This window comes from Heteronotia binoei, chromosome 7 (assembly GCF_032191835.1).
Source record: "Heteronotia binoei isolate CCM8104 ecotype False Entrance Well chromosome 7, APGP_CSIRO_Hbin_v1, whole genome shotgun sequence".
Lineage (NCBI taxonomy): Eukaryota > Metazoa > Chordata > Lepidosauria > Squamata > Gekkonidae > Heteronotia > Heteronotia binoei.
Genome location: NC_083229.1, coordinates 2,084,382 through 2,093,958, shown reverse-complemented (window position 1 = coordinate 2,093,958; position 9,577 = coordinate 2,084,382).

Here is a 9,577-nt window from a genome sequence, read left to right as displayed (position 1 = left end):
GCTTCCACTAGCACTGGTCTCCTGCTTTTATCCTCTTCCCAGGGAGCAGGTCGTGCTGGATCCCCCCCCCCCCCAGAAGCCCAACCAATCACAGCAGTGTCTGTTGCTGAAGAAGACCCAATCATGATGGAGCTTCTGGCTTCCCAGCTGGCTCCTTCGATGAACTTGGCCAGTGAGGGGCTGGGGGCAGGTCTGTTTGCACAAAGCCCTTGATCTGGTATGACCCTCCTTCTCCTTCCTCATCTCTCTACCTGCCTGCTGTTTCCCTGGGGAGCGGGGGAGAACCACAGCTCCTTCGCGAGTGCCTAATAATTGGCATACGGGAGAATCCCACAATCTCACAATGGGAGCAAACAGTGCAATCAAAAGGTGTATTGATTCAGGGCAAGTACCACCCAGCGCCCAAATAAAGATTTCTAAGGAATAGCGAGGTGACGAGGAGGGCACCTGTGTTGTGCCAACAGGAGACGAAGCATCCCGTTTCCTTCAAAGCTGTGGCTGCCTCAGGTGGTTCCTCTTGAGGAGCGCAGTCGTTCTGCCACAAGGCCCTGTGAGAAGGGACTGCGCAGTGTGATACCTTTCACACCCATCAATAGGCGCACTGCTGCTGTTATTGTTGTTGTTCCATTTATATGCAGCCTCTCCCCACCAAGCCCTCTTGAGACAGCCAGCAGCAGCTAGCGTATGAATAGATATCAATCGAAAACGTAATACAAATGAAATGAAAAGGCAGCCCGCTTGAACAGACCCAACTCGCAAAAACGCTAAACGGAAGAGCTTTGCTTTGCCAGCCCTGTAGAACTTAAATATGTTCTGCAGGGCCCGAATATACACATTGGGGAGAGAACTGCACCTTGCGGAACTCCACGCTAGGGTTGCCAAGTCCAATTCAAGAAGGTGCCCCTCTCCTTCATTATTTCTAGTGGCGGGAAGGCCGGAAGAGGTGTGGGCCCTATAGGATCTTAACCAATTCCGTAGGCCCTGCAAAACTGCCCTCTTCCAGCTAGCTTTTTAAGACAGAACTCCTGATAAGATCAGTAATACCGAGCCATCTTATACGCCATTCGATTGTATTTTAATGTCATTCTGTTTTATTGGTTTTATTGTCTAAATTATTAATTATATTATCTGTTATTTATCTGTATCATGGTTTACCATGTCCTGTTAGCCGCCCTGAGCCTGCCTAGGTGGGGAGGGCGGGGTATAAATAAAAATTTATTATTTATTATTATTATTTAAAAGGTGTGCAGTCTCTTTAAATGTGATGGCCAGAATTCCCTTTGGAGTTCAATGATACTCGTCACACCCTTGCTCCTGGCTCCACCCCCAATGTCTCCTGGCTCCACCCCCAAAGTCCCCAGATATTTCTTGACTTGGACTTGGCAACCCTACCCTCTCTTGTCCGGAGGCACCTGGCCAACTGAGCCCCTTTCAGCTTGCAGCAGAGATGTTATTTTTGCCTCTGATCAGAGGAAATACTTCCAGACATTCTTTCAGGCCTTGCTTAACCATTCGGTAGAGAACCCACTGAATGCAGACATAGATCCCGTTCTTCTTCTCTGCCATCTCTCTTGCTGTCTAAGTCAAATGGAAGGAGGGAGATTTATGTTGTGCTGCGCTCCAATCAACAAAGCTCTGAGGACAGTGGATATCTACAGGGGTGGATTTCTAGCAGGAGCTCCTTTGCATATTAGGCCACACACCCCTGATGTAGCCGGTCTTCCAAGAGCTTACAAAAAGAGCCTTGTAAGCTCTTGGAGGACTGGCTACATCAGGGGTGTGTGGCCTAATATGCAAAGGAGCTCCTGCTAGAATTCCACTCCTGGATATCTGTCCTTCCCAGAGTCCTCTGCTCCCTTTTAAAGGTTGCCACCTCTGGGCTGGGAAATTCCTGGAGATCTTAGGGGTGTATCCTAAGGGGTGTATAGTAAGTTTTGGGGATGGGAGGGGCTTATACAAGATATATTGCCCAAGAATCCCCCTTCCAAAGCAGCCATTTTCTCCAGGGGAACTGATCTCTGCAGCCTGGTGATCAGGCGTAGTCCTGGGAGACCTTCAGCCACCACCTGGAGGAAGCCAATCCCGTGTCTCTTGCAAGCAAATATCAATATCGCTCCGTAGAAGCTACAATATCGCATGGGATCCATGGGGTGTGTGGCAAGACTTCAGTTCACCCTCCAGGAAGTTAAGCAGGAGGAATTTACCTTCCTCTGCAGAGACCTGTTGAATAACTGCACTGCCCCGTCAGCCACACACCAGGTGGTCATTGTGAAGCCTGAAGTCAATAATGACCCAGTCCCATAGAGTTCCAAGGAAATGTTCCATGTTTTACAGACCTGCGAATGTGCAGTTTTGTCAATATTTGAGCTGTGGTGTTTGTCACATTTTATAATCTTCTTACGGCCTTTTGCTATTGGCTTGTGGCCAATCATAACAACAGGCCCTTAGGCCTTGGGTTTGACACCCGTGGCTTCGATGGCCAATACAGAGAACACCCATCCATCTGTACAATGTCGAGCTCATGCAGCCTCCATTTGCCTCAAGGTTGTGCGCAAGAGGGAAAGGGAGGTTCACCCTTCAACCACCACTCCATTCACCCTTCAGTCTCCACTCAGTTTTGCTATCCAAAGCTGCCTCTCCCCTAGGCTTGCCAATCCCAGGTCCCAGCGGGGGTTCTTCCGCTTTCCCAGACTCCTTCCCACCCCCAGTCAGCCCCACCCCCAGAGGACCATGTGCCTTTGCACCTCCGGAGGCTTCAGTCTCCGATTGAAAGGCTTCCTCTTGGGATGGTGTGTCTGTGTTGCTGTGAAGAAGCTGGCAGCAACTCGTGAGTAGAGAGGCCAGTCGCCTGTTTCAGACTCGCCAGAAATGGGGGAGGGAAACGTCTGCTGAGCACTTCATTATTCCCTATGTGGAGATCGCTTCTCATAGGGTATAATGGGGAATTGATCTGGAGGTTTCAGGGGCTCTGGGGGAGCTGTTTTTTGAGGTAGAGACACCAAATTTTCAGTATAGTATCTAGTGCCTCTCCCCAAAGTACCCCCCCAAGTTTCAAAACGATTGGACCAGGGGTCCAATTCTATGTGCCCCAAAAGAAGGTGCCCCTATCCTTCATTATTTCCTATGGAAGGAAGGCATTTAAAAAGGTCTGCTGTTCCTTTCAATGTGATGGCCAGAACTCCCTTGGAGTTCAATGATGCTTGTCACACCCTTGCTCCTGGCTCCACCCCCAGTGGCTTCTGGCTCCACCCCCAAAGTCCCCAGATATTTCTTGAATTGGACTTGGCAACCCTAGTCTCCCCAGGTAAGAACCATGTTTCCTTCTCAGTCTGGGCCCACAGACTTTCTGATTTAATCATTAGTCAAGAAGAATTTTGGAGCTGGTTTTCAATTTTATGCACTATACATAATTACAAGAATGCTGCTCCTAATCCTAGATCTAGGAACTCTGTGTGACATTAAAGTCCCCCATTTCAGACATGATGTTTGCACAATAAATGACCTGTAGCCTCTGCAAGATATGCTATATACTTCCCCCAGATAGATCCGTCTTGGTCAGAAGCAACAGAACAAAGTAGGAGTCCAGTGGCACCTTCAAGACCAACCAAGTCTTATTCAGAATGTAAGCTTTTGTACGCATGCATCCTTCATCAGACAATGGAATGAGTTACAGTGAGCAGAGCTACGTATAGCTGTGGGGCAGTGATTAAGCATGCAAAGTGGTATAAACTTAGAATCTAGTGGCAAAACACTGAAATTAACAAACTGAAGGAACATTTGGTCTGCATAGCATTAGCGTGGGAAAACAACAAAGGCAGAATTGGAGAATGATGGTGAAAGTGTCACTAGGCAATAAATGCAGTCTGTTAATTGCTATTGCTCCGCCAGACTGGTTTAAACTGAGAACATGTTTAGCATTCTCGCCCTTCATTACCCAAAGAAGTCTCAAAGCAGCTTACAATCTCCAGTTTGGTGTAGCGGTTAAGTGCGCGGACTCTTATTGGGAGAACCGGGTTTGGTGCCCCACTCCTCCACTTGCACCTGCTGGAATGGCCTTGGGTCAGCCATAGCTCTCTCGCAGAGCTGTCCTCGAAAGGGCAGCTTCTGGGAGAGCTCTCTCAGCCCCACCCAACTCACAGGGTGTCTGTTGTCAGGGGAGAAGATAAAGGAGATTGTAAGCTGTTCTGTGGGGTGACATAATAGAAATTTACAAGATTATGCATGGGATGGAGAAAGTAGAGAAAGAAGTCCTTTTCTCCCTTTCTCACAATATAAGAACTCGTGGGCATTCAATGAAATTGCTGAGCAGTCAGGTTAAAACGGATAGAAGGAAGTACTTCTTCACCCAAAGGGTAATTAACATGTGGAATTCACTGCCACAGGAGGTGGTGGCGGCTACAAGCATAGCCAGCTTTAAGAGGGGATTGGATAAAAATATGGAGCAGAGGTCCAGCAGTGGCTATTAGCCACAGTATATGTGTGTATGTGTGTGTGTGTGTGTGTGTGTATACACACACACACACACATATATTGGCCACTGTGTGACACAGAGTGTTGGACTGGATGGGCCATTGGCCTGCTCCAACATGGCTTCTCTTACGTTCTCCTCCGGAAACTCCAGCTGGTGCAAAATGCTGTTGCACAGATGTTGACGTCATTGCTTGTATGGGCACGGATCCATCCTGTGCTGTATGAACTGCACTGGCTACCTATTGAGTACCGGATCCGGTTCAAAGTGCTGGTTCTTATCCTTAAAGCCCTATATGGCCAGGGGCCAGCATACCTTCAGGACCTATACGAGCCCCCTATATGAGCCCCATAGGTCTTTATGATCAGTGACCCAACACCTTTTGGTGGTACACAACCCCAGAAATGTCTGTCTGGCCTCAACGAGGGCCAGGGCCTTTTTGGCCCTGGCCCCTGCCTGGTGGAATGAACTCCCCCTGGAGATCCGAGCCCTGCAGGATTTACTTCAATTCTACAGGGGCTGTAAAACAGAGCTCTTTCGTCAGGCAGTGGGCGTCACTTATTATTGGCCTCTCCCCTTCATTCCATCCCAGGGCTGTAAGACCTGGACAGCAGGCCATGCCTGTGAGGCAAAATTTGTCATTTTAGTCTCTACTGTTACAATGTAATTTTAGATTTAAAATATTTTAATTGGTTTTAGCTGTTGATTGTCTTTTATGATGGAACCCCCCCCCCCCCCCGAGTCTGTTCTACGGGAAGGGCAGGCTAAAAATCGAATAAAACAAACAAACAAATAAATCAGGGTTGGCCAACGGTAGCTCTCCAGATGTTTTTGCCTACAACTCCCATCAGCCCCAGCCATCGGCCATGCTGGCTGGGGCTGATGGGAGTTGTAGGCAGAAAACACCTGGAGAGCTACCGTTGGCCAACCCTGCATTATATGATCTTAATTTTATGGTTTTATTGTTTTTATATCACTGTACATTGCCTGGAGCCCCACAATTGTGAGGATTAGGTGATCCATAAATAAACTAATATTTATTATTGAGATCTGAAAGAACTCAAAGTTGAACTTGTGGATCTTCTGACAAAAATATGTAATCTTCATTGACATCTGCCTCCGTTCCTGAGGACTGGAAGGTAGTAAATGTCACCCCCATCTTTAAAAAGGGTTCCAGAGGAGATCCGGGTAACTACAGGCCAGTCAGTCTGACTTCAATACTGGGAAAGTTGGTAGAAACCATTATCAAGGACAGAATGAGGAGGCACATTGATGAACACGAGTTATTGAGGAAGACTCAGCATGGGTTCTGTAAGGGAAGATCTTGCCTCACTAACCTGTTACATTTCTTTGAGGGGGTGAACAAACATGTGGACAAAGGAGACCCGATAGATGTTGTTTACCTTGACTTCCAGAAAGCTTTTGATAAAGTTCCTCATTAAAGGCTCCTTTGTAAGCTCTAGAGTCATGGAGTAAAAGGACAGGTCCTCTTGTGGATCAAAAACTGGCTAATTAATAGGAAGCAGAGCGTGAGTATAAATGGGCAGTCTTCGCAGTGGAGGACGGTAAGCAGTGGAGTGCCGCAGGGCTCAGTACTGGGTCCCATGCTGTTTAACTTGTTCATAAATGATTTGGAGTTGAGAGTGAGCAGTGAAGCGGCCAAGTTTGCGGATGACACTAAATTGTTCAGGGTGGTAAGAACCAGAGAGGAGTGTGAGGAACTCTGAAGGGATCTGTTGAGGCTGGGTGAGTGGGTGTCAACGTGGCAGATGAGGTTCAATGTGGCCAAGTGCAAAGTAATGCACGTTGGGGCCAAGAATCCCAGCTACAAATACAAGTTGATGGGGTGTGAACTGGCAGAGACTGACGAAGAGAGAGATCTTGGGGTTGTGTGTCATGGGTGTTGGGGACCCTGCAGAAGAAACCGAGCCTGCAGAGCCTGCAGAAGGAACGGTGCCCCTGCCACCTGCACCAGTGCCCCTGCCTCCTGCTGAAGAAGATCCAAGCCCCCCTGCCTCGCCCTCTCGGGTGGTTCGTGTGCGTGACCGCCTTCGTCAGGACCTCAGGGATCGGAGGAGGGCGGCACGCTCACAAGCAAGACGCTCCCTGAGCCCTGAGTGGTGAAAGGATTCTGGCCCTTCTAAGTGTGAGGATGCTTAAGTTTCGGCAGGATCCTGGCTGCTGCTCTGAGACAGCAATTAGCCCAAATGAGCAACAGGCAGCAGAGGGCTATATAGCTGTGGGCTTTGGGAGGAGGCTTTGTGGAAGCAACTAGTCATCTCTCTGACATCCTAGCATCCACTCCGGCTTGACTTTGGTTCCTGACTCCCTGACTTTGGCTTTTGACTTCTGGACTCCCTGACCTCGGCTTCTGGACCTCGGACCTGCGATACTGGCACACTGATTCGGATTTGGCGCCTCGGACCCTTCTGCTTACTGGCTACAGACCTCGGACTGCCTCTGGACTTTGCCTGACCCGGCCCCAGCCGTGACATCGTGGTAGATTATTCACTGAAAATGTCAAGACAGTGTGCGACTGCAAGAAAAAAGGCCAACGCCATGCTGGGTATTATTAGGAAGGGAATTGAAAACAAATCAGCCAGTATCATAATGCCCCTGTATAGATCGATGGTGCAGTCTCATTTGGAATACTGTGTGCAATTCTGGTCACCGCACCTCAAAAAGGATATTATAGCATTGGAAAAAGTGCAGAAAAGGGCAACTAGAATGATGAAAGGTTTGGAATACTTTCCCTATGAAGAAAGTTTAAAACGCTTGGGGCTCTTTAGCTTGGAGAAACATTGACTGCGGGGTGATATGATAGAGGTTTACAAGATTATGCTTGGGATGGAGAAGGTAGAGAAAGAAGTACTTTTCTCCCTTTCTCACAATGCAAGAACTCGTGGGCATTCAATGAAATTGCTGAGCAGTCGAGTTAGAACGGATAAAAGGAGGTACTTCTTCACCCAAAGGGTGATTAACATGTGGAATTCACTGCCACAGGAGGTGGCGGCGGCTACAAGCATAGCCAGCTTCAAGAGAGTGTTAGATAAAAATATGGAGCAGAGGACCATCAGTGGCTATTAGCCAAAAATATAAATTTTTTGGCCACTGTGTGATCCAGAGTGTTGGACTGGATGGGCCATTGGCCTGGCCTGATCCAACATGGCTTCTCTTATGTTCTTAATAATAATACTTGGCCTAAATCAATGCACATTTTATTTGCAGTGTTTTCTCTCATCATGTGATTGTGGGACTATCCACTATCTTATATGCAATTATTTGGCAAAGGAGCTGTGGTTCTCCACCCCACGGGAAACAGTAGCCAGGTAGAGAGATAGGGAAGGTGCAGGGAGGGTCCTACTTTGTGCAAACGGACCTCACTGGCCAAGTCATAGCAGGAACCAACTGAGAGGGCAGAAGCTGTGATTGGCTGCTGGACTTTTCTGGGTCCAGCAGAAGGAGGATAAAAGCAGGATGGCTGGAAGGAGCCAGAGAGTCCTGCGGAAGCCCAGAAGCTGCATGCCAAGCTGAGATTGCCCACTTGCCAAGAGAAAGAAGGGACACTCCCATCAAGGTGAGTTTGAGGGACATGGTGGGCATGATATCGGTAATAATAAGAGATCATTGGGAGTGCCTGTCTGTCTATGCCAGGCATCACTCATCAGAAAATCCAGCCAGGTGCCTTCAAAGTGGCCATCAGATTTGGGATGATTGTGGGAGAGGAGCACACCCTGGCCCAGATTGACTCCAGAACATCCCTGGGCTATTTCTTATGGGCGTCTCTTTGCCAGGAGCAGGGTCCTTCTCCCACTGCAGGGGAGGGGCAGGTGATTGCAAGGGGGGGGCATGGTGCCAGAGGGCATTTAGCCTCTTTGCCCAGGGCTCAGTTTAGGATGGAGCTGAGTCTCTGCGGGGAATCCGCAAGCACGGCCACAAAAGGCAGCAGAAGCAGGCCAAGTACTGGGGAAGGGGGAGGGGGTGAGATGCTTTCCTGCCATCTCTTCTTTCCTTGCCTTTTAGAATCATAGAACTATAGAATCATTGAGCTGGAAAGGACTTCCAGGGTCATCTAGTCCAACCCCCTGCACAATGCAGGAAGCTCACAAACACCTTCCCCTAAATTCACAGGATCCTCATTGCTGTCAGATGGCCATTAGCCAGAACCTGGAATCCTAGAGTTGGAAAGAACCTCCAGGGTCATCTAGTCCAACACTCTGCACAATGCAGGAAACTCACAAACCCCTCCCCTAAATTCATAGGATCTTCATCGCTGTCAGATGGCCATCTAGCCTCTGCTTAAAAACCTCCAAGGAAGGAGAGCCCACCACCTCCTGAAGAAGGAAGCCTTTTCCACTGAGGAACTGCTCTAACAGTCTTCTACCCCTTTCCCTTTTGATGGGAAGTCTTCCCCCACCCCTTATTCACCCCTATAGAGTACTGAGAGCTGCAGTAGACGTCAACAACACAGGGTGCATAGAGGTTGGGAATTCCGCCACTCCCCCAATACCTGCAATCAGAAAACTCTATTCCTCGGCTCCAACACACCTCCCTCCCCTTTTCTGTTCGCTGTTTTATTGGCCACCAGCTTCAAGATGGTCATGGGAATTGTGGCAGCCAAAAGGAAGGGAATGGAAACACCCTCAGCCAGATTATCTCTACAATATCCTTGAGGTATTTGCAATGGAACATATGAACCTATGAAGCTGCCTTATACTGAATCAGACCCCCCTCGGTCCCTCAAAGTCAGTCTTGTCTACTCAGACTGGCAGCGGCTCTCCAGGGTCTCCAGCTGAGGTTCTTCACGCCTACTTGCCTGGACCCTTTTTAGTTGGAGATGCCGGGGATTGAACCTGGGACCTTCTGCTTACCAAGCAGGTGCTCTACCACTGAGCCACAGCCCCATTCATGGCTCTTTCTCCAAGGTCTCACGCCTACTTGCCTGGACCCTTTTTAGTTGGAGATGCTGAGGATTGAACCTGGGACCTTCTGCTTACCAGGCAGATGCTCTACCACTGAGCCACCATCCCTCCCAAAGCAGAGGTTTACTTGCTAGTCGGAGGCCACATAGCCAGGGAGGGTGGAGAATATCACCTCCTTTTCAAACCA